At 32.4% G+C, this 27402-nt stretch overlaps 2 long non-coding RNA genes across 3 annotated transcripts; one reads left to right on the forward strand and one right to left on the reverse strand.

Annotated features, from left to right (window-relative positions):
• Window positions 1-1540: 1540 nt before the first annotated feature.
• Window positions 1541-14345, forward strand: LOC109617120 (uncharacterized). Its single transcript, XR_010713410.1, has 6 exons — window positions 1541-1734; window positions 2250-2316; window positions 2690-2771; window positions 5145-5377; window positions 12572-12808; window positions 14050-14345. It is a non-coding gene; the product is annotated as an uncharacterized lncRNA (long non-coding RNA).
• LOC117689235 (uncharacterized) lies at window positions 7977-10614 on the reverse strand. Of its 2 annotated transcripts, XR_010713409.1 has the most exons (4): window positions 10514-10614; window positions 10315-10387; window positions 9369-9469; window positions 7977-8537 (listed from the first exon to the last, which is right to left on the reverse strand). It is a non-coding gene; the product is annotated as an uncharacterized lncRNA (long non-coding RNA). The 2 variants fall into 2 exon arrangements; XR_004601570.2 differs by lacking the exon at window positions 10315-10387 and having other exon boundaries at window positions 7980-8537; window positions 10514-10611.
• Window positions 14346-27402: the final 13057 nt, after the last annotated feature.

Genomic DNA, 27402 nt, shown 5'->3' on the forward strand with positions numbered 1-27402 from the left:
AAAAAATAAATCATTCAATGCTATAAAAAAGCCCTATTTTTGTACTAAAATGTATTTAAAATCCCCGTAAACTGTTTATTTGACTGTCTCGGTGTATGACAAAGGATAGGCAATTTATGACATTTGTATAAAGTAAGTTATTTTTTCAACACGTGATATTTTAATATGCATACGTACAGGGAATTTATCTATGACTGTGAAAAAAAAATGAGAATAGTGTACTTCGCAGCTTAACATTCAGTCTGGTTTTGAAAATGCAGATCCAAGGCTGTCAAAATTGGTTATCTAAAAGGTGTCTAAAGGAGGGATGCATATTTCTTCATTAAAAACTCGAGGAAATACCGGTTTATATGTAAATGAATAAATTCAACATCGTCCGGGCAACAGGCATAATGGTATCGTGACCCCTTGGTTAGTTTTGAGACATAAGATGTGCGTCTTACATCTTAATACAGTGCAGGTTCACGATCGTGCACACTTTTATTCGGGTCATTTCTTTCATATAAATATACGAAGACCGTTTTTTAAATGGTGAAATGTTAAACTAATATAACGATACATGTATGCATATCCAATCTAACCAACGATCACTTTCGAATCAACCGTCTTAAAAAAAAAATAGCAGAATCACTTTTTACTTGTTTACTTTTTTATTACTCTATAGAGACTAAAAAAAACCCCAAAGTGTTATTAATCGCGTTTACATAAAACAAAAAAGTTAGAATATTTGATAAAAAAATGTTATGCAAAGAGTATGGTGTTATGATGTCATAAAGAGCTTTAATCGAAAGTGCATGGCGCATTTAATTATACATTTCAGTATACCCTGTCAGAATATAATGTTAAATGTTGATTATATATTTTCGAATTTTTTTTTTCAATGTACATGTAGTTGCATCAAAGGCTTCTTAATTCAGGTTTTGTTTGTTAGCCCGTTATTTTTAACATGAATTGTACTCTTATAAACTGCTTTGAAGATTGCGTTACCATATATGACTTGAACAAAGACTTATCAATCCGCGTTACAAACATTGTAACTTCATATAGTACTTTACTACAATTATGAAGACAAAACTTTTTTATTTTTTCAACTGAATAGTTGCACACTGAGTCATATTAAATAAAATCGATAAAGATGAATTTTTAAACTTTAATGAACCAGTTTACATATTTATTCATTAGTCATTTTGCTTTATGTACATAGAATTTAACTCTTATGAATTAGGTAACTATCGAACTTATTTCTATGATTTACGCAACTAAACAATTTTTGGGGATATAGTACGAAAATTTAGTAAATACATGTATGCACAAGTTGTATACAATAATTTGGTATGATGTAGACTGTATAAACAAAATCCCATTGGGAACACTACATACAGTATTTAATTTTCTTCACTTTACCATTTCTTTCAGCGACAAAGAGATTGTCCCTGCTGTCTACACATATACCATGTGGAAAATGTATAATGCAGCTGCTTATGAAGCCAACGAACTGTCCGTTCTAAACTAAAATGTGGATGCCGTTTTTAACCATGCCCACAGCAAGGATCCGGCACTGGCTGTCTGTTGTGATGCCGAGTGGTCGAATTTCTCCCCTGCTGATAGATTGTTTACCATTATATGTAAAACGGAATTGTCCAGCATGATCGACCACTACTACTGCTCTTCCCCAGAAATCGGCTACACATATGTCCTTGTTTTTGTTTTCACTAATGGCCTTTAGACCACCACGTGAGTAGAGGGGTTGACGTTTCTCGTTGAATTGAATTACCTGCTTTTCTACAGAGCCTGAGTAACGCACAACTTTTGTTTGTACATTCCCTTTGCTCATGATAACTAAGAGGTCACCAACGGACGTACTACATATGTTGCTGATATACCATCGTTGAAGTCTAATCACCTCATGTATCTTTTTATTTTTCACTATGTTTACAGTTGTTGTATCAGTATAAACTAAATCCCCACAATTTGTCGATGCTAAACTGAGCAGTGTTTAGTTGGTCTGAATTGACTTGATTACTTCTCCTTGTAAGTTATATAACCTTATCATTTTGTCCTGTCCAGTTATCCAAATAAATTCATCACTTAAACATGACACACTTGCAACACGTGATACCTCTGAGTTTCCATATCCATGGTTTATTTCCATGATAATTTGTGGTTCATCAATTAGTTTTCGGTTTGGGGAAATATGCTCAACGTTAGATGAATTCTTTATATCCTTGTGGTCTTCTTCTTTAATATAGAATGCTGAAAGAGAACCAAACTGTTGATAAAGATGTTCCCTGTTGATGTCGTGAGGGATAAAACTTGGTAAGGAAACTGTGAGTTTAGGAGGCAATCTTCTGAATTCATCATTCCTGGACTTGTAGGATGAAACAGTGCATTCATCGTCTGTTTTTAGCAATTTCCCCAAAGCATCGATGTTCTTTGTAATTTCATACATTCTTTGGGTGATTTCATCTTCATGCTTTTCCAACAGTGCTAATTGTTTTGATTCCTGTTCTGCAATTTCGAGTTCCATTTTTTTAATTATATTGTTTATTTCTCTGTGCCAATATTCTTTTTGTACTTTTAAAGCTTCAGTCAATTTCGGGGAGTGTTTATTTATGTAAGCTTTTTGAACTGGGATGTTTGATGCAACCTCTTGAAATTTCGGATAAATAATATTCTCTAATTCTTGTAGATCGTTTTGGATTTCTTGTTTGATGGCTTCAAAGCATTGGAAATTTCCACCAGTACTGCGTGCAGGATGCACACCAGAGCAGGTATAAGACAGAGGAGTGGGCTTATCATATTGTTTATCCATTCTCCTTAATTTGTCCACTGTGATATTTGAAGTTTTTTCCTTCACAAGCTTAAGATATTAATGTTACGGGTATATCGGTACTGAATATATAAGATGTACTACATCCTCACTTTGAAGTTCATCATTGGGACAACCTTGGGCATGCTTTCCATTAACGTATACTGCTGAAATTAAATTAAACTTTCTTAGATTCTCATTTCATCAATTAACTAAAAAAAAACTTTAAAAAGGTGACGTGAGAAATACTTTATCGTCAGCTCAATTTAAACCTAGTTGCAGTAGAGAGTTCAAAATTGTGAATAGCCAAAAAACGAAAGTGAATTGTTATTTTCTTAAAGAAATGTTTTTAATGTCGTCATGCAATGGTAGGTATTCTATAACAAATGTTAACGCATATTATTAAATAAAAATAAATATATTATCTAAACGTTATTAAATATTATTTGTCTATGAATAAACACCGACCTCTGTATTCCAACATGGCGATTTCCCTTATCTAGTTACCCGTGTGGGTTGACGTAGTGAATTTAAATGCTTAGCTACAAATGCATGCATGCTATGTTTGCCCAAAATGCACGCACTCAAACGGTTTGGAAGAAGATTAGTGTGGTAATAAATCAGTGTAGCTTGTAAAACAAAATGTAAATCCATACATGTTTAAGTAAAGAATGCACACGTGTACAACCAATACTAAAGCCAACACCTATAAACATAATACTTATTATTTTGAGGTCACAATTAAAATATATCCAATTTTTTTCCTTCTCGGCGAAAAGTACATGTACATGCTTTTTGCATTATTTACATTTAGTAAGTTTTTTCCTCTAAAAATACTTAATAGTGACAATCATTGAAACTTTTGTTTTTCCTTACCTTGCATGTTGAATGATCAGATATATATATATATATATATATATATATATATATATATATATATATATATATATATATATATATATATATATATATATATATATAGATCAAAACACACACTTACAACCATAATATTAAATAATACTCTCTATGAAAAAGATTCAAAAAAGTGTGTAACTGTTTTAGTTCACATTATTTTTCTGTATTTTGTATCCGAAGTAGTATAACATGCAGCTGACTGAACTGAAAATTTAATCCACGTATTATTACCTTTATGTTGTACTTTTATTTCTAGACTCTTAATATATATAAAAATATTTACCGAACAGTTAATCTAAAAAGTACATTTCTAAATCAATATCCTTTAATTTGTTGATAGGACAATCAGATCTGCTTTTGTTAACAGCTTCGGCCGTTCACAGTTGTGTCCATTTGAGGCATCCGGCAAATTTTACTAAATATATCAGCTTTTTTTTATCATCTATTTAACTGTCATTTGTTCTTAAGTCGGTGTTCAGTCGGTCTGTCTATATTTTGACCTCTTCCCCATAGCAGTACGACCAAATACAAATGCCTCTACCATGTTTCTACCTTTTCCCTAGGACTATTTGACTGATTACTTACTACGCTAAATCTCTCACCAGTAAAAAGGGAATAACAATTGATTGGCTCTATATTAAATAAATGGCTACACATGTTTCGAAAATGTGATAAAAATGTGATTGTGTTTATCAATAGTCTTCTTATCAGTACTACTTTAACAAGTGTGAAACATGCTCTATACAAAAATTACCAGTAAAATTTTATATAAACCAGCCTAATCCCTGTGACTTATAGTAGCTGTAGCAACCAACTAAGCAAATATGATAAATATAAAAGAAGTATTTTGTAAACGTTAGTTGTAGTTATTATGTGTCATGAAGAAATATTTTTTATTAAATAATACAATGAAACATAGTACAGTTTTTCTAATCATTAATCATTAGTGCTAACGAGAAAAAAAATATAAAAATACGGTTTTCCCTCAAAAGATTTCTCATAGTATAGATATGAGAAAATCGATGTTTGCTATATCTGCATCAGAATATATTTCCCTTTGTTTATTATGTCTCTTATGATTGAAAAAGGAGACTGAATATCTGGTCCGATTATTCCTATTCATCAAATATATCAAAGATACGATTGCACTAGCCTCTAGTAAATAAATCTTAGCGAAAAAAACTTCATTAATAAATGTCTTGGATACGAATTAGTTTATATAGATTATATCATATCAAAAAGCTTCTATATAAAACTGTGTCGCTGATAGTCCAAATCACTGGAAGAAGCAAAACTATAAACAATACAACACTTAAAATATTTCAGCGTTTTTATTCAAAATGTTAAAAGTATTTTCTACCGTGTTCAAACTGATGTTGATTTCGATGTTTACGTTTTATTTTGGTCATGGATATTCAAGCATGTACCGCTATAGAAAAGTCCAGCAGAGTCGGCCATACACGGTAGTATCTTGTTCCCTGACTCGCCTGTCCAGTCTGTCACAGTGTGCAGCCCTTGCTGACAAATCCAAGTCGGTGACCTTCTTTTTCCATACAGATCTTGGACCAGATGGGTATCTTTGTCGTTGGGACTGTTTTTTCGTTAACAGTTATTCTTCGTCGGTGCTCTGCAACTTTCCATGTACTGTTTTTGGTAAGATAATTTACTTTAAATACAGTTTGAATAACATGGATATTTTACAGCTTATATTGTGCATATAGCATTAAAAGTTTGGAGCTTGCAATTCTTTTTTTAAATATGAAACTTGTTTATCTAAAAAGTTAAGTATCTTTGACTATGCATACAACGAATATTTCTAACTCGGCCTTACGATCACTGGTCCATGCACATACACTTTAATTTTAGCATTGCTCTCAGCGAGAGTGTAAAAAGAATACGTATTTCAATCGATTTGACTAGGAAAAGGGTCAAAAGAGACAGAATGGAAATGCGAGCCTTCGATGTTCTTTGAGAGAATACAATTATATCACAGGTGTTTTCAATATGAAAATATGTTAAAAGATCATTTTAACATCTAGAGCAGTTAATTTCTTTTATTACTCTTCTTCAAATGCCTCATATAGCAATACGTTTGGAAGTCATCACAAGTAGGGACTCTTCATGTATCAATGTGGTCAATTCTTATACTTCAATTCTATTGATGGCTGCTGTGATTTGAAACTAAAAAAAATAAAAAATGTATAAAAAAAATGAATACATTAAACAAATTTCGTAGATATGAAATTTCAAATCTGAGTCGGTTTTGATAAAATCTTTGTTTTCGGGCAGTATTTCATACTCAAATTCTAGCTTATTATTGCAATAAAATAATGAAAACACTCTGCATATGTATTATCTTTTCGATTTTTTGCAATAACTAGGGGAGAAATCTGCTCTATTGTCTCCTTAATAGAAATGATATAAAATAACTGATTTAAAATCAGTCATATTTGTCAATATGTTTTACGGTTTGACCGATGTGTCGAGCAAACAGAAGGTGTCTCGTATATTGTATGCTACACCTAAAACAACATCCTCCAAACAAGAATCCAAAGTAAGCAACCTATACCTTATATTATACCCCCATAAACAAAGTTTAGGGGCATAAATTATCACGTTGTCCGTCTGTCTGTCCGTCAACCCGTCCGTCTGTATGTCCGTCTTGTCTGTGCATTTGTGTGGTAGAAAAATGCAAAAATTCTTTTCCGGTCTAAATCTTTGTTATAAAGAACATTTGAAGTTCTTACTTATAATTTAAATTGCTTATGACCTGAGGGTGTGTCATAATTTTAACACAAGGTTAAAGCAAAATAAAGGTCACTGTAAGAAAACGTTCAAACTCGTGTCTGATCTATTATAAATATATCGTATGAATATCGTATGAATATATCGCGAATCATTCAAAGTTCTTAATTTACAGAAAGATAACTAATACACACCTCACAGCCTACTCAATATTCAGGGTCATGAACCCTGGGGAGCATTCATTATTGTCCCCAAGAGAGACAACTCTTGAAAACGTGCATTAACTATAGTCCGTTTCTTAATCTTATTAAAATAAATAAATTGAGAAAAGTTTTCAAAGTATTTTAATTATAAATAATACATATAACAATGAGTAAAAGGCATGAAAAAGGCATTAAAGAAGTACATTTATTTATCAAATATAGGCTGGTACATGTACCTGGTGAATATTAAATGTATATTGCTTGTAGGTACATGCATAAATCTACACAACTACATTCAATTAATACACTGTGTTATGTAAACTGAAAAAAAAATACACAGGTTGTAAGAGATCTTTTTTAAAATGAATTTTCTTAAAATGAAAAATAAATTAATGAAATTGCATATATCATTCTAAAAAAAATCATAATACTAATAGACACGAAGTTCAACATAAATAAAGTGATACATTAGATGGATAGGATATAATGTACAGCAATTTAAGATTTAGATGTCATTTTTCATATGAAAGGTAATTAAAACTCCATACCATTTAAACAATGAAAAGGTTGCAGAAGGCCTATTTGTATCTTGTTGAATAAAATGAAAATAAATTAATGACCTTGTACATACACATGTACATCATTTTAAGAAAAAAAAGTAATAAACATGCTGTTCAAGAAACTAAAGTGATACATTATAGGAATCAATAGGATATACTGTACAGCAATTTTAATTATATATTGGATTTGTTTCCAAACATTGGAATAATAGGAAAAAAAACTTTTATAACTTATTTAGATTAAATAATATTCTTAAAAAATATTAATATTTGTATTTCATGGCTAAAACTGAATATTTTTCTGTCAATTTCTTCTGTTCATGAACAAGACCTACACTTTTATCAGACACTTTTATATATATTATGTCCATTTCCCATTGTAACTAAGTATTTTTGTTCTGTTTGTATACAAAAGAGTATATAAAAGGGACTTAGACACGATTTGAGCTTAAAATTCAAAATTTTATATTTCCATTTTCAATATTTAGAATGGTTGATATGGGTATTTTTAATGCTTTGTCAAAATTTGAAAGTCAAATACTGAGTTAAAAGAAAGATTAAGATTTAAATATTCTTTGTTTTGTAAACAAAGCGCGAGTCTTGTTATTATTTACATATGTGTTTTATTGGTGTAAGTTTCATTCAAATGTTGCTTTTTTCTATTAATAATATCATTTATGATCACATCGAAGTACCTTCTTTTCTATGAATCATTTTCTCAAAGAAGTGGTAATTTCATACTTTATATTATCTGTAAACAAACATAAGACTGGAGCTTTGTTTACATAACAATAAATTCTTACCCCTGTATCTCTCTTATAACTTGACTTCTAACATTCAAATTATGATCAATTAATATTCAAAATGTGCAAATCATTTTATGCATAAAAAAATTGAAAACAAAATTTTGATCTAAAATCGTGTCCAAGTCTCTTTAAAAAAAACTTGTATAAAATAGTAAGGCTAAATTCCAATTTAAAAAAAATAGCTGTTTCCAAAAATGTTACATGTATATGAATATGTTATATAAAAACATATGTTAGATGGATGGGTAGGAAAAATACGAATTAAGTGCACTCAATAAAAAGTTTGCTGGTATTCATTATGTGAACACAATTCATCCAGTAACATTTAAAGTTATGCAACATAAATAAGAATGTTATGAATGATGTGTATAGATCAAATTCTTCTGAAGTTGGCTCCATAAATCTTGAAAAGATGGTTGGTAAAAGGGCAGAATAAGGTTCCATTCTAATCCTCATGCATTCCATTCAAGAAATATTCATTAATGTCATGGTCTGGAAACTAAAATAGAATAAACATAAAGTGTTAAGAGATTTACATGTAATTTTTGCAAACATTGTGCACTCATCAAATACTTACATGTATATATTTAATGAAGTTATTTATGGAATGTGCAATTACTAACAATGTAATCTTTTCTAATATTGTACATACATGTATTACATCATTTTGCCACTAATTTTAAACCCAGCTGACAGTTTCTTTTTTTTATATATACAGCGTCAAAAGATAGTTGCATCATGTGCATGTACTTTCAGTAATTTCAAAAGCCATAAAAACATTTCAGTACTACAAAACACTTTAAATTTGTCAAATGATTTTACAAATGAAATATGTACTAATATACCAGTAAGTCACAAGTGATATATACCAGGTACTTTTTAAAGCAGTACAATGTATCACTTATATGGCAACATCAGGAAACCTGGCTCAATCAATTCTGCACACACATGATAAATGTAATGAATGTGTAACTTCAATGGTGTAACTTCAAAGATATTTAGATATCCAGTGGACAGAAAGATATTAAATATATTGAACAAAGATCAAAGTCATAAACACTTATGTAACACTTATGTAACATATGATTGTCTCTATGAGTTTCAACTATCAACATTCTATGTACACCAAAATATGATTGCGTCAATAACAAAAACTAATCTGAAAAACATTTCCAGCATAAGAAATTCATGGGATTACTGCAAATCCCATTTTCTCAGAGAGTGTAAAACACATCTCTTAAAGTTTGCTTGGCTTTCAATCAGCTTAAACCAAATATATCTACATATGGAAGACAAGTTGTAAGTTTATAATTACATGACAAAGAAGTACCTTCTGGGCTTCAGCAGACATGACTGGGTCATTAGCAATATCAAATTGACAATATTTTCTATATTCCCGATCTTCAGATCATCTGGAAGCCGCAGGTAAATCTGTAGATTAGAAGAAAAAAGATACACTAGCTATCATTACAAAGCTAAATGCTGTCATTATCAAAACAAAAGGGTGTGTCCTAAATTACACTTTTTTATGGGCACATGCAGTATCTGAGACATGGTCAAAACATTACCATGATAACAGCTATAACAACTCATTAAGTGGGAAATGACATATAACTATAAAATTTGTGATGGGTTTTCGTACTCTCTCTCTCTCTCTCCATGATCTCTCTCAACATCTTTGTCAGCAATATTTCTAGTGCAATGTGGCATTATTGAAATATATATATATATGGTTCATGGAAGCAAGGCAATCAATAACAATTACATGTACACTGTAATTACTCTCTCTCTCTCTCTCTCTCTCTCTCTCTGAGTCTATCTCTCTCTCTCATACTCTCAATCGTATAATGTTATATTTACATAACAAATGCAGACCCTTGATTCATAAACACTCTCATCGTTAATAGATAAATAAGACATAAAGTTAACAGTTTGAATGAGATACAGATATCAAAACCACATGTACAGTGTACATTGTACATGTACGTGTCGAGGAAATTTTGTATGGAAATGACTGAAAGCATGATTGACACAAACTCAATATTCTAGGAAAAACATACAATATTTTTTTAACGTATGCTACGTAACAATATGTGTAAAAACTGACTATAATACACCTGCATACACATTTCATACTAAAACATGTCTTTCAAGTCACATTTCACAACGACCATTAGTTATCGACATTTTTGTAACATGTGTACTAGACTTAATGCATTGTCGGCTTTTAAAAGAGTTTTTGAGTAGTTTAACAATGTAAGTAAGTATGTTCTTACCGACGAATAACTACTCCTTAGCACGTTTTAGATTGTTGACAAAATCGAGGATGGCTGTTCAGACTGTTTCATGCTGAACAAAATTTAACGAGATAAGGCTAATCACCCAAAACTTCGACTTCACATTAATAAACAATTATTCTGCAACTTTAAATAATTTAAAAGCTAGCCAATATAAGAAACAAAAACTTTTACTTACTTTTTCCATTTAAACTCCTCTCTCGATTTTCACGAGTATTAGACTGGTCTCGTTAAAATCCCGAGATATACGAAGTTTTGACTTTCTCGGGTTTTTTCATTAAATCGTGAATATAAAAACCAGAAAGGTTCCGATTATGCTAATAAGGCTGTGAGGTGTGTAATAATCGGAGGCTGTGTCATAATTTTGATCCTTGGTCATTTTACCGTCAAGGCCATTATAAAGAAAAAGAATAATTTTTAAAGGTCTATACCCGTCGAGAAACATTGGATGACATGTTCCTTCTTCATAAAAAGACTGCCTACGAGCTGAGGGTGTGTCAAGAACTTGACTAAGGTTCAGTTATGCAAGTTCAATGTCATTGTTAAAAAGTGCATAATTTCTGTTAAGGCAGCATATCTTTCAATGAAAAATGATTAAAACTGAAATTTGACAAGTCCTCTAGTTTCAAAATTGTCTAAGCGTAGTTCGTTAAACACTATCTTTTGCAAATAGCCAATTCCCTTTAAATGTTAGAAAATGAAACGGATGAGATTTAATTATGTTATTTTGATGCAAAGTTAAATGGTAAATTTTGGAAAAGATATAATCAATAAAATCGTTTAACGATAAATCGCTTTTATGTGTTATTCCTTTTTTGTTCCCTGTTTTTATCTGAAATTTAATTTTGACACATGCTACGTAAATCTGATATTAATATAGGCTATAGGCATTTCCCCCATCCCCGATAAGAGTGACTTCTCCTTTTTAGCGGTTTGACCATATGCAACCTTTACATAGATTTCTTACATTTTATTTGTTTACTCTAGTTAAGTGTACTACAATGTGGTGTGGCTGTATTTCTTATAATATTTTTCAATACATCCCAACTATATAAAACCTACCATTTACAACATCAACTTGGATCTATATGACAGTTAAGCATGAAAGTCGTTTGTAATCTTGTAAACTATTTTAGAATTCAAATGAAACCTCATTAGAAATAGAATCGCAGTTGATTTTCGAAATAGCAAAACAATGCAAAATGAGGTTATTTACATGACGTCACAGTGATATCGTTTATTTAAGAAATGAAGTCAATGTCTACCCAAGTTATAATAGTACAACCTGGGTTGGGGCAATTTACGCGTTATAATCCGGGAAGCGGATTACAGTGTATAAAAAAGCGTACATTGCTCCAACCCAGCTAATACAAGTATAGTGTAGATATTGAGTTCATTCCTTATAATTTATTTTTTCTGTAATATGTTGGACAAATTGAGTCCGTTTTACTTTTAAAATAATGATTTTAATCATTTCAAAATTCAACGTTACGTCAAGCGGATTAATACGTTTTTGGCGTTGGTGCATTCAGGTTATACAAACTTAACTAAATTTTTCTATTCAATCAAATGCCGCGTTACAACCAGAACAGATTCTTGTTTACCTTGTTTAAATTTGCTGAAGAGCCCGGTAGGGCAAAAGCGCTATAGATAAAAGTAGTTTGAGCATTGGACTTTTTGTGATTATTCATCCCCGATACCAAGAAAAAGGATTTCTTGAATATATATATATATATATATATATATATATATATATATATATATATATATATATATATATATATATATATATATATATAATCTGCGGAAATATAGCGCGAGATCAATGTAGTGTCTTAAGAAAACATTCTTCTTTTGCTTTATAACGTTTTTCGACAAAATAGGTAGCTCGCATTGACTCTCATCAACTCATCGCTTGAATCTCATCAAAGCTTAAATGATACTTAAAACGTGTTTTTAAAACCTTTTGAAACCGTAAATTACGACTTAAACGTCAGCCATTTCTGGCATAGCACTTAAATAGCTGAATTATATGTTGAGAAGCTGCAACAATATTTTGCTTGTGAAATTTGTAGGTTAAGCTTGTTCTTTTTTCTGCACAGTGGATCCTAGATCTCGCTATAAATCTTTGATTTACTAAAGAATAGTAAGGATAAACCGCTAAAGAAGAGAGAATGTTTTATATTTAGAGAGTTGACTTTATGAATGTGTTAATGTGGTTTTTTTTACATTGAAGAGGTGATATGGAAAAAGAATGAAGCTTTGCACAGACTTCCTATAGCTTCCTCAGTTTACTCAGATAATTATGACCTCTGGGGACCAATCTACGCTACAGACAGCCTATTTCCCGCCAGCAATACTGATACTTAGTTTTTTCATTCCTCTACGGAAGTCTCACCATGGATCAGAGTAGATTTGAAAACAATTCTAGATATATCTTTTCTCCGTGTTTATATGAGGACAGATACTGAAGGTACATGTAGAGAGTGTTTAAAACTTTTTTTTAGCCTCTTTCCAATAAAAATAAATACTTTTAACGTCAGTTCCTTTGAGTTTTGTTAATATCTGATTTAACGACACCTTCTTTATAATATTTGATTTAGTAGCATAGTTAACACGTGAAATATAAGTGGAATTGTGAACATATTTTCCTTTTAGAATTGTTTTTAAATCATATATTTTTTTTTAAACTATAAAATTTAAGGTCAGCTGAAATTCAGGTGAATTCAAATTTTCAAGTCTTTCACATTTTTGCGTGAATAATTCATATGGAATTATAATAATCACACACACAGTCATTTTCTTTGAAGCAAAACGTAACAGTATATCATTTATATAAAGTGTTCAGGTCAATTAGGTCTTTAGTATTTCAGGTCTTTAGTATGTCCCGGTCCAAACACTGTTTCACTTCCGGTTTGACGGAGTAACTGCAAAAGAGCTGATTAAAATCAAGTCCTAAAGATGTATATTAAAAAATATTCGAATAGTTAACGTCTATGTAATGTTTTGAACTGCTTCATTGTATCGCAACAGCCAATTCGTTTGAACCGATTCTTTTATTTATCAAAATGTATGAAAAGATTGACTACAATAAAAAGTAAAATTACGAAACCTACTATGATGTACACGTATAAATCTGACTGAAAAATTCCATGATAATAATAATAATGCATGACCTGATGATATTTTATATAATAAACAAACAATGTACGAAAGTATTAGAGTAGAAGATTTAGACTTGACCGATGTTCCATACCCTTCATTTTGTTTACATATTGAAACTTGTTTAAACGACAAAAATACACTATGGGGCGCAAAAAGTTATTACTGTGTATAACAACAATGCAAATGGTAATTACCGTGATTATTTTCTGATACATTCAATAAACAGTTCAAACTTCACTACGCCGTAGTCTACAGTTCTTACAGGTATGGCGGCCTTGCATCACATAACGAAAATAATATGTCCGGACGAAATTGCAAACGATGAAAAACCTGTTCTGATAAAGGAAAATAAATTTTGAAATCATAAAATCAATTTTATAGTCTAGTTAAAGTCTAAATCATATGATATAAACTACGGTTTCTCTAGAGAGTTCAGTTTGTTGAGATATTCTTTAAAACTTAAATACTTCTTAACGATTTCTTGAAATGCAAATTAAAAAAAAACTGATTTTAAAAATAGATTGTTAATTAATAAACATGTACCTACAGGTAAGAAATTCCACGACACTGCAGTAGAGGTAGCGAATAACAGCATGACTTTTGTTCAACGTGGGTTCTACAAGGGACCAGCAATGACAAAGGAGGTGGTAGAAATCCTCTGTGAATCCCAAACTGTCGGGCGCTTCGTCCAACTAAGAATCATCGAAGGATCGGCAAATAATTTAGATGTTTTAGAACTTGAAATTTATATTTTGTAATTTGCTTTTTAAGAGTTACGAATAAAAGAACCTTTGTTTCATGACATTTTCTTTTAACTAGAGGTTATTGCTTTATAAAACCGGACAGAAAAACTTCCTCTACACCTAACAGCTCGATACCTGCTAACTTTCCGGATAAACATGGAACAGAACATATTTAATCCACAAAAATGAGGTAAATTTACTCGATTTTGTACCTACCAGAAAAAAGTGGAATGAATGCCTTACCCCAAAATTCAATGAAACTTCAAATCTTAGATATCAATTGAGAAGTATGTACAAAGTAGTTTTTGGTGACTATGATAGATTCTAGTTAATAGAAGGAATACTGTAGATTCTATTGTTACGCGAGTACTTAATTCCGCAAGTCATCCGTTTTGCAAGAATATGAAATCGCGATCGCAGACTTTTGATTATCGTTTCATTTGGTTAACTTCTATCCCTAAAAAAATATTTTCAAATTCGGGAGTGTTGCTTCTCACGATTTAACGCGGAAATTTATTCCTCGCGGTCAATTAGGAATTGACAGTATATATGTTGTCAGCGAGTCATATAACTGAATAAATTTGTCCATGTTTGTATTATATTGTTTCATACTTAGAGTAGAGAGAGGCAGAAAAATAAGATCGTGTTCTTTAATGTTTCGTTGAGTAATTACTTGAATTACACGTATTATTGAGAAACTAGTTAAAATTTGCTCCAAAGCATGGAGATGTGTGCAATAGCAGCTGCAATTAGAAAAAATGACATTATGGTCAAAATAAACTTATATGTATTATACCGATTGGAGAACAGTTCGTCATGGCTCTGCCCCAAACATGTGAAAGATTGTAAATCAAATCGTGTTTGTAACGTGTCGAGGGGTCCGTTACCTAGTCAGTTCTAGGGTCTTGGGGTTGAATTTAAAAATATCAAACAATAATAGTTTTCCTCTCTAAAATGATTGGTAATTACAATTGGCCTACACATACATACAAAATGGCCTTCCCTGGTCGGCCGGGATCGAAACTTTATTAATACCACGGGATAAGCTCGATTTATGCCTTATTTAGGCGATAGTGATTACCTGTGGCACTCCCTAGCTGGATAACTTACTCAAGAGGTACACCCTCAGCAGAGGCAGTCACTGTGTTATATGCAGGACGGACAGTGTACAACTTCTAACTAAAGGCGTACCCCTTCCCTAATACTACTAGTAGAGTATCAGCGACGACAAACCTAGGCTGGTCTCCGCAAGGACAGCCTCTATTATAACTGACTCGTGGCCGGCCTCCAAACACGATTGGTCCTATAATTATCAATGTGGTAAGCCTCTCTCTCAAGGTAACCGAACTACCAAATCGTACTCTAGTCTCGCAATTCTTCTCCATTGGAACTCTGCTAGGGAAAAGAACGCTGCAACTGCGATGCGCTTGCTTATATACCATCTGTCGGTCACATGACAATCTCCGTTGGTTGCTAGGCGACAATACAAAAACAGTCGTCATGTGCCGTACGCTTGATTCAACATTACTTAACAAATAATCGTTACATGTTTCTTTCAGAAGTTTTTTTTTACTGAATGAAAGGAATTCATGAACCATCAATCAACATTAAATCAAACAAAAAGTTAACAATCCAGTAATATATTAAGTCATAAACAAACGCAAGACTATCAATTTTCATATCAATAATAGAGTGTTAATAACTGAATATCAATGTCGAAGGATTTTCGTTTGAGGTTAAATTTTAAAATTCTTTTTAAAAACTTGGCTGATCAAAATTTTTGTAGCTCGATTTTCTATTTTTTCTGATTTGGTAATCCACGACTTAACATTATGTAGCTGATACCTAAAAAGGTTCCTCTTTAGAATAAAAACTATTCAAATTAGCCTCTGTTCTCTAACACAAACCTTCATATAAACAAATCTAGTTTAAAGTTAGTGCACATCCATTTTCCAGTAAAGTGAGACTAAAGGCAGAAAGACAAGATCGTCCAGAAGTATGTATCATGGTGATATATGCTATAATTTTTACCTTTTTTTGGAGTTGATTTTAATCAACTCTCCTATGCACTCACTCGGGCAAAGCAAACGTGAAACAGTGTTTGGATCTAAGCACAAATCAATTATACCTCTGACAACACTTAGTTCTTGAAAATAATCGATAAATTCGATGCTATGTATTCTGAAGCACTGTTTTTCAAGAAAACTTATTTAAAAATACCATGAAAATAGTAAGATTTTAAATTGTACAAACAGTTTAGATATTTTTTAAAAAGTCGTATGTATTCCTACGCTAGAGTTGAATATAGTCTCGTTCAACCAGACGCTTGGCTGTTTCTGTTAATATCCGATAAAACAGAGTCTCTCTTGCTTGTCGGAGATAAACAGAGACAGCCGAGCGTTTGGCTAAACAAAACAAGAGTTCAATCTTGTCTTGATCCATGCAATTTCTAAGAAATATTTCGATTACTGATACTACTTGCCATGCAAAATCACATATCGTTGATTTTGAATAAATGATAATCGATAAAATCAACTCCCGTCAGTACTTCAGTACCTTGATTGATATTTAGTTTCAAAGTCACAGCACAATCTCTGACCATAACACTATTTGTGGGATATATGATCAATGTGTGAGCTATTTAAGAGGATGGTTCAGGCAACATATTGATACAGGGGTTTGCTATGACCATTACTTGCAAAAAAAGTTTCGTTTAAGGTAACTTTACATGTATTGGATATTCAATCGAAGGTAAGCCATATATTAAAGTATGTTGGAATAAATAAAATGAGAGGTGAAAAAAACCATGAACCGATAAGTATAATGCGCAGAAGTTTACAATGATCTTGACCTATGACCTTGCCTTATTTGATGTTTTTTCGTTATATGGCAGCTCTTTTTGAACAACGGACCATATAAACGCACAATTGTTTCCAAATTATGCATACTTTTATAACTATGTACATGTATTTAAAACTTTATTCTTCTTATGACACATGTACATGTATTATTATAAGTGTTTCAATTTAAGACAAAAAGTCTTTATCAAGGTCATGTAGATAATGGCAAAACTAAAATACACCTAGCCTTGCTAATGAGTTGCAAAGTTTTGATTTGATTTCGATTTTCTCTAGATCTTCGTGTGCTTCTTTTTTTTTTTTTTTTTTTACATTTAATTGACATCACCCGCGAACTTTAATTATCAAAATAAAATTGACATTATGCTTTTTTTTTTTTTTTTTTTTTTTTTTTTTACAACTGATGTATGTTATACATGTATACGGCTTTATCCTTTTGTACAACGAATCTTCTAGCTCAGACAGATCTATTTGATAAGAACATAACTTTTATGTGATAAATTGTATACTTAATTTTATATCTGATTGACAACATTTATGCAGTTTTTGGAAATCAGGTCTTAAACCAATTTGTTGTGAGTACCATGGGTACCAATTGCACTCCTGTATTAGCAGACCTATTTCTATGTTCATGTGAACTAGGATTTATTCAGAGACTGGTAAATCTAAAACGAGCACTCGTTGTGGCATTCAGCTCGATATTTAGGTATATCAACGTCGTATTAATAAATATTAAAAGGTTATTCTTACTTCCATTCTTGCGTCGACTCGATATATCTCAGTAAACTTGAAATGAAAGATACCACAGAGTATGTGTTTCTTGTTTATGTTATATATATTAGATATTTTACAAGAAAAAGACATTCATGGTATCCTAACAGCAAACCCTTATGATTAACTTAAATTTTTCATCGTCATTTCCCCCCTCTATTATAGCAATCTATCTTCATCACCTGCATTTGGAATGATTTTTTCTCGATTGAAACGATACGCAAGGACATGCACTACGGATGAATAATTTCTAAACGGAAGCACGCTTCTGACAAACAAGCAGATAAACCAATATTATAAACAGCCTGGATTGAAGTCATCATTTTGTTAGTTCCAGTTTTCGTAAGTTACTGGAAATGGACATTGATGGTAACCTAACAACAAAACTTTATGATAAACGCGATGACTTCAATTTTTCTATAGCCAACTTTCCTTACTTGTGTAGCAATATACCTTCATCACCTGCATATGGTGTTTTTGTCTCTCAGTTAATTCGAAACACAAGGGCATTCTCTTCGTAAGAACAGTTTCTAAGGCGAGGCAAGCTACTGACAAATAAGTTGATAAAACAGGACTATCAACAGTCTCGTTTGAAGTAATCTTTTTTTAAAATCTATGGTCGATACAACGATTTTGTCAGCAAATACAATCTTCCACTGGGTCGTATGCTGACTGGACGTTTTTCATACTAATTGTTAGACCAAAATAAATCACCTTATTGTCTACGGACTTTTCCGTTTTTTTCCCCGATTACGCCAAAGAGCACACGGCGGGTGTTACCGGTCAGCAGAGGATGCTCACTCCTCCATGGCACCTGATCCTACCTCTATATTTTTAGAGGTCCGTGTTGCTCTGCTTTGAATTTGTATTTCGTTTTATGGATTTTTGAGATTGTTGACAGTTTGTTAATGTCATTTTATTATTCTATGCAACGAACTTGTCAGCAGGAACTATCTTTGACGTTTTTCATACTTATTGTTAGGCCACCATTAATTACCGACTTGTCAAAGGAGTGTTCCGTTTTCTTGATCTCGACAAAGATCACACGGTGTGTGTGACCGGTCAAAAAAGGAGCCTTACTCCTCCATGGCACCTGATCCTGCCTCTAGTTTTTACTAGAGCTCCGTGTTTTTTATATCTATACACATCTATATACATTCCTATATATATATATATATATATATATATATATATATATATATATATATATATATATATACATATATATATATATATATATATATATATATATATATATATATATATATATATATATATATATATATATATATATATATATAATCCAAAATGAGTGAAAGGTGATATCACACAGTATAAATAATCAAAAAAGAAAAAGAAAATGAACAGTTCCAAAGTTTCTATTCACTAGCGCTTTCTGGATTTACATCCTTCTTCAGGTGAATGTACATAAGTTATCTGCATTCACCTGAAGAAGGATGTAAATCCAGAAAGCGCTAGTGAATAGAAACTTTGGAACTGTTCATTTTCTTTTTTTTTTGATTATATATATATATATATATATATATATATATATATATATATATATATATATATATATATATATATATATATATGCCATGCCGTGCATTTTTTTCTCTATAGCTCTTTATTGAGGAATATTTTGTCCAGCGGGGAGGGGGACTAAAAATATGGTGTACAAAAGTGTATTTATTTATCATCTGTTATAATTGTAAATCGTATTTATTTTCATTAAAAATCAAAGAACAATAACTAAATCAAGAGAATCGATCGCTTAATTATACCCGCACTTTCTAAAGAAAGTTCGGGTTTATTGTTGTTACCCTGTTCCGTCCGTCCGTCTTTCACGTTTTACTTTCTCAAACTGCTCTTACATCTTATAAACCAGCAAACTGAACTCTTGGAGTTTGATTTGGGGTATCATGTTGTTTTGTAAAAAGGTTTCAAAAATTCTCTGTTAGTCCTGGGGGTCAAATAATTGGTAAAAATGACGTTTTTTCACAAAAAACCTTCTTCCTCGAACTCCTCGTACATTTTTAACAGTAGACAAATCATCTTATGGAATATGTTTTAGGGTATCCTATAGATGCGCAATAAGGTTTCGGAATTTTCAATTTTGTCCTGGGGGTCATTTAATGGCTGAAAAATGATTTTTTTTTTTTTTTTACAAAAAAAAACTGGTTTCAAAAACGTCTTTTTTGGCAGTAGCCAAATGATCTTCTAGAATATGATTGGGGGTGTCATATTGAGGCGTGATCAGGTTCCAGAATTTTTTTTTCATTAAGGGGATCAGTGGGCAACAAAAAATGACGGGTTTTTTTTGGAAAAAAAATATGGTTCCCAGAACTCCTCTTACAACTTTTGGAGTAGCTACGTCATCTCTTGGGATATTATTGGGGCTGTCCTATAGATGTGCAATAATGTTTTAAAAATTTAAATTTCAACCAGGGAGTCAAATAGTAGCAGAAAATTGACGTTTATCACTAAAAAAAAACATAGATCCAAGAGCTCTTCGTATGATTTAATGGATAGACAATCATATCTTTGGATATGATAGGAACTGTTCTATAGATGTGCAGTAAGGTTTTAAAAATTTGAATTTCATCCAGGGAGTCAAAAAGTGGCAGAAAATTGACGCTTATCACTTCAAAAAAACATAGATCCTAGAACTCCTTTTATGATTTAATGGATAGACACATCATATCTTGGGATATGATAGGAACTGTTCCATAGATGTGCATTACGGTTTTGAAAAATTAAATTTAACCGTGAGGCCCATTACCTACCGGTACATACCTTTTGATGCCCTTTAAGGATCAAGAATATATATGGTTAAGGGGTGGGGATCTCAACCGTTTTCGAGATATTCCTGCACTTCCTGTTCAAGGGGGGTCATGACCACCCCCGGGGCCCATGACCTACATACCGTTTGATGCCCCTTGACACAAGGAACAAGAATATATATGGTTTAAGGGTAGGGATCTCAACTGTTTTGAAGATATTAAGGGACTTGCTGTTTGAGGGGGTCAGGACCACCCACAGGGCCCATGACCTACATAACATTTGATGCCCCTTGACATCAGAAACATAAATATATATATGGTTTAGGGGTCATGATTATAACAGTTTCTGAGATATATGGTAATTTCAAATTTCTGGGGGGTGGGGATGACCCCAGGGGTCAGATCTAATAAACCCTATATATTGCCAGGAACAGCCAATATATGATTATGAAAACCCTATATTATTATCTTTGTCCGTTTTCAAGTTACCTTTTACAATAGAGTCTATGATTCTTCCTACAAGGTTCAATGTTAGACCCCACACCCTTTTGACACCCCCTCCCCCAAAAAGGCGTTGTCTAACCCAAAATGAGAAAAAACAAACCAGGGTGCACAACTAGATATGCAGGCCTATTATATCCTAGAGTTTTGTACAATTCTGTTCAGCCATCTCTGAGAAACAAGTTCAGAGCAGGAAAGAAGAAAAAGAAGATGAAAAATAATAATATATGTATTAAGAACCGTACAAAAACAATAAGTCTCCAAATTTCATTCGGTAGACTTAATAAAGATTAAATAGAGATAGGACCATCAAACATCAATAATTTAAAGATAATTGAGAATTTCTGATTCTAAGGGGGTCAGGATGAATGACTTACATGCCATAATGATCTGATGCGCCTGTATGACCTAAGGAGGAATAATATCTTTGGATTAAGGTGGGGATCTCAATGGTTTTTATGATATTTGATAATTTCAGGAAGAGCACTTGGAATCATGACCTACATACCATTTTAAATGCCTTGAACAAAGAAACAATAATGCATAATAATATCTCAGGGGCTAAGCCCGTTTTAACATTAATTTCAATGTAACCATAAATAAAGAAAGGGGTCGAACTCTGACCAAAATAAAAAAACTACCAGCTCGCTTCAAAAGCCTAATAAATCAATTAATTTTTAAGACACTCGCAATATGCATGTATTTTTCAGAAAAGTAATGTCTGTGATACACTCATGCCGAATTTCAAGTTGATGAGTCTTAAAATAGCGGAGATATACGTCATTATTCTCTCGAAGTCGCCAGTTTATTTTTACTCGGACATTTACCGGTCCAGGGCTCACGATGGGATTTTGCCTCTGACAACAGCAGTATTGCAACAAGTCGAGAAACATTCTCACTAATCTTTGAAAATCTTACATCAAATGGACGCTACTTACATACAAAAACTCCGATAAAATTCCTTAAATACTCTCCATAATGAACTTTTATTCTGCAGCCATTCTGATAGCTAATGTTTAACTCAATTTCATTGGTTAATATTCCTGATGGTCCAATCAGAATCAGTCTTTCTCGAAGACGTCAAAATGGCCGGTCTGGTCAGAAGTTGATGTGGCTGCAGAATAAAAGTTCATTATGGAGAGTATCTAAGGAATTTTATCGGAGTTTTTGTATGTAAGTAGCGTGCATTTGATGTAAGATTTTCAAAGATTAGTGCGAATGTTTCTCGACTTGTTGCAATACTGCTGTTGTCATAGGCAAAATCCCATCGTGAGCCCTGGACCGGTAAATGTCCGAGTAAAAATAAACTGGCGACTTCGAGAGAATAATGACGTATATCTCCGCTATTTTAAGACCAATCAACTTGAAATTCGGCATGAGTGTATCTCAGACATTACTTTTCTGAAAAATACATGCATATTGCGAGTGTTTTAAAAATTAATTGATTTATTAGGCTTTTGAAGCGAGCTGGTAGATTTTTATTTGGGTCAGAGTTCGACCCCTTTCTTTATTTATGGTTACATTGAAATTAATGTTAAAACGGGCTTGGCCCCTGTGATAATATGTACATGATATATGATTCAATTTAAGAACCCAAATATAGATCAATCATCTGTTTTATATAAACATGTACATGTATTAGTTTGTGTTTTGTTCTATACTATTTATGTTCATGACTGTAGTATGGCTTAGTCTTATTTTAAATTAAATTAAAAAAATTGTCAGATATATGATTTGGAACCCCCACTCCCAAACAAACTCAAATATAAACTGTTCTCCCCCCCCCCCCCCCTTTGTCGAATGATCTATTAAAATCAAAATATAATTTGGGTGTCTAAAAACTTTTATAAACTGGTAAAAAATGTTATTCTTAAAAAAAATTACATATCATATCTCAATAGATCATTTGTCAATTATGCAAGGTGTAATTTACACCTTGCATAATTGACAAATGATCTATTGAGATATGATCAGAGGTCATATTTCTACCTTGAGATCAATAAGTAGTATTCATTGACAAGTTAAAATTAATAACAAAAAATTATTCAAATTATAAATGTTTATACTCAACATTCACCCCCCCCCCCCAAATCTAACCTGGTTATAAAGATTCAGTCTTCTTAATACATTCTTACATGTGTACAGTAGCAAATTTTAAATCATTTCTTGGTTGTTTTTTCTCTCGTGATTCACATTAACATTTTGGAAATTGCTTAATTCAATTTTTAAGATTTATAAACAAAATGTTATATGCATCACTGCCATGTGTATTCGCCTATTTAGGGCAATTGTAAAGTCTCCTAAACAAAGCAGTGACATCATTAGGCTAGGAAATACCCACATGGATCAAACACTACTGTATAGCATATATGAATAAGATAAAATACATTATTATTTCTAGTTCTAAAATGTCAGGGTGTCTCTAAGGGGGCATAATCTTACAATACAATTTTACGCGCAATGACACAAAGAGCAAAAATAAATTATATGGTTTAGGGATGAGGATCTCAGATCTCAGAAGTTAACAAAATATAGAGTGTATCATATCATTTCCTATATTTCATAAAGGCGGGGGGGGGGGGGTGGGGGTGGGGATGGGTGGTGGTTAAAGACAACACCTGGGGGTCATTAATGTACTTTACTCCATTTGATGCATCATAATGACCTTACAAGATATTTTGTATTTTCCTGTTTCGTGGGGTCAAAACAGTCCCATAATTGCATACGGTCATGACCTACATTGCATTTGATGCATTATAATACATTAAGAAAGAAATACTACTTCCTTCCTATTACAACTCATATAAAAATGATAAGTGTCTACACTTATATGTAATACACAAATTTAATAAGAAATTGTTTATACAGGGTCAATATGGGGTCAACTCAATAGTGCATGCAGTCTGACAAATGAAAAAAAAACTTTTGCAACTAAAATGACAGAAACTTTACAAATGTGATAATATAGGTAACGATGATAAGCTTATTTAGATGATGATACAGTATGCTGTCAAAGGGAGATCACATTTAAAAAGTGAAAGTAGAACCTATATATATATGCTGGCATCTCATTATATTGTGCTACTGCTACTACATGTATTATGCTTACCTAAATTGGTCAACATCATAATGATAATCCAATTAAAACACAAAAATGAATTCCTTTAGCTGATCTTAACTAATCCTTTCTGCATACGGAAAACACAGACATGTATGTATGGGTGTTGCTAAAAAGCGGAACGGAAAGCGGAACGGAATGGAAAATATCATCACGTTTATCGCTTAAAAAGGGTATAGACTGGCCAGAAACGATTTACTTTGTATCTTTTATTCGTATCTAATGAATGATTATCAACATGCTGCTATCTTATTAATATTCATATGAATGTCTATCAATTATAGCATTGTATTCATTCGGCTTTAGTTGAGTACGAAACGGAAAAATCAAATGTATACGAATTGTGAAACATTAACATGTTTAAACGAGCAAATTAGCTATAACTTTTTACTTATTTTTCTTATATGGTATTGCTGGCATATCAGCGTAACGTACGCAGTTAGTGAAAGCGTTTTATGCGTGTTTTGAGTATTTTTATTTTTCAAATATGATGTACATGTATATACTTACATCAAAATTGAATTTTCGGTGTTCTAGACGATCTTTTATCATACAGACGATACAGTTTATTTGAGATGGAAGAAAAAAAAACGTAGGACTGACAACATTAAATATTAAAATACAGTAAACATTAAAATACCCGGTAATTTGTGAAACTAGTAATTTGTGAAAGTAGTATTTTTAGCAATGCAATTTTGTTTACGTTTGCATTACAAAGCAGTTGTTTGTTCCAGCAGCTATAAACATATGATCCGAATAGAGAGCTCTAGACGTTGCCTGGTTTGATTTTCCGATTATATATTGGGACTATAGTCTGTCGATCCCAAAATATTCATGCAGCACATGTGGATGATTTATAATGGAAAATGTTGACATCTTTTCTCTTTTTGGAAGTCACTCAGAAGACCTTGCACACTTTTTCAACACTATCAAATGCAAAACCCCGTAGACTTCTTTATTTTTAGCCGTGTATTTATACCAGCTGATAAGCTAGAGAGGACGTTTTAAAGAAAGAATAATGAGAATGTTTAATGCTTCTAAAAGAGAATCGCTTGAACCCTGAGGTATATATAAATATACAGCAAAAAGTGAATCGAGGATATTTTGGGACAGAATATAGTGGTCAATGCATGTACTGGTAATTTTGAGGAAATAAATATTCTTGAATAAATTATCTAATACTGCTAATCTTTCAAAAAAAATTAAAAAGGTACATAAAGTTTGTCGTTTTAACATGATGATTAACCAACATATGAGGTATAAATAACATTAGATAAGATTTTCCGTTTTCCCTTCCGTTCCGCTTTCCGTTCCGTTTTCCGTTCCGCGTTTTAGCAACACCCATGTATGTATACACGTGAACCCATCTAATCGAAGAGCTGGGTAAAACTAGTACCAGCTATTGAGACATGCAGACCTGTGTTGTGTACGTAACTTCAGACAAAGATCAATCATTTGTAACATGCATGTATTTTTATGACCTATTCCTCAAATCCACTTGCACTATATTATTAGGTAAATAACAGCTTTAAGGTGGTGCAGGACACCCGCATATTGTGATGTACATGTATACTTCGTATTGAGATAAACAATAAAGTATATTACATGTAAATATTGATTAAATATTTACTCCCCAAATAATGTTACCTAATATTTGAGCGCAGTGGGTTAGAGCGTTTACATGTCTGTAAGAGCATTGGGGTCCAAGGTGTATTTTTGGTAATTTTACAGTTGATATAAATTAATTTTCATGGGGAGGGGGGGGGGGGGTCTTGACCTCTCACTCCCACCCCTTCTCTAAATTTGTGCACACGATGGTGTTAATGTATGCACACAGAAGCAAATCTAAAACCGACAACCGCCACGGGGAGGGGGCATAATTTAATTTTTAATTTTGTTTGTAATAATTATATAGACCATTATACTTTCTATGACATAAAATGTTAAGATTATTGATTAACTGAAAATTCACTGCAAACACTTCTACCCCAAACTGCACATAAAGTGCTGCTCATGTCACGATGTGTATTATCATATGGGAAGGGATCTCATCCTTCAGTTATGAAAATTATAAATTTTAATTGTATTACCGGAGCTTGCATGTAGCCTTTATTTTTAATTAAACTGGTACAAAACAGTATTATTTAGAGGCAAACACATGGTGCGGGTATTACTGTCTAATGACAGCATCTAGTTTAAACTTATCACCACTAGAATCTGTCTTTGAACTTTTATCTAAGACGTCACACCATCTATTCCGGTTTGTTTTATCAACATAGCATCAGTATTAACAAATCATGATACTGTTGTATTCGGTCTAGATCTAAAAGACAAGTTCAGGAAAATGTAAAACATATCGATTTGAGACCCCTTTTTTTCCTTTGACTTTCCACAAAATTACGAACCAAAAACAAACGGTGAATGTTAAAATCTAAACGTAAAAGCGGAGGTTAGGTATAACCGCGTAGTGTGGATATTGCCAACAGATGCCAACTTGAAGTATCGTAGAGAACGCGTGTCGTTGTTATATCGACATGATTATTCTGACTTTAGAGAATGTAATTTGAGAAAAAGTTCTGTCGTCTTCATGTGATTCCTTTGATCGATACTCATTGCCTGACGTCATGACATCAGGCATATCTAGGGTTTAAAAGTTGCAATCTCCGAAACAGTGCAGACAATGGGACAAGCAATATCATGATATTTCACAAGAAAGATTAACCGATGCATGTTTAAGATGTCAGCATTTTTCATTCACAATTGATGAAAATGTTATATGGCATTTAATAACAACAGCGAGCAAGATTTTTCAAGTGAAAGGGACGTACACCATGCAATGCACGTGTGTAATCCTGATTTAAAAATAGATCAGCATTCCACCATATTTGAACGGTGAAAAAGGGGGAGGGGGTCATTGCAACAAGTTGTAACATAATGTCTATTACGGTAAAATGTAAGTAATAATTGGTATTGGATTATCATTATTACAAGAGAGTCATTAGTTTGGATTAAAACAAATATATATTTACAGCTGGAATGTTTACTGGAGGAACTAAATCGCCAAAGTGGGTTGTGACTCGATTTTCGTTCAGTTGGGCGATTTCATTTATCTTGAAAAGGGGTCATCG

The sequence above is a fragment of the Magallana gigas genome, chromosome 4 (assembly GCF_963853765.1).
Source record: "Magallana gigas chromosome 4, xbMagGiga1.1, whole genome shotgun sequence".
In the NCBI taxonomy this organism is placed as follows: Eukaryota; Metazoa; Mollusca; class Bivalvia; order Ostreida; family Ostreidae; genus Magallana; species Magallana gigas.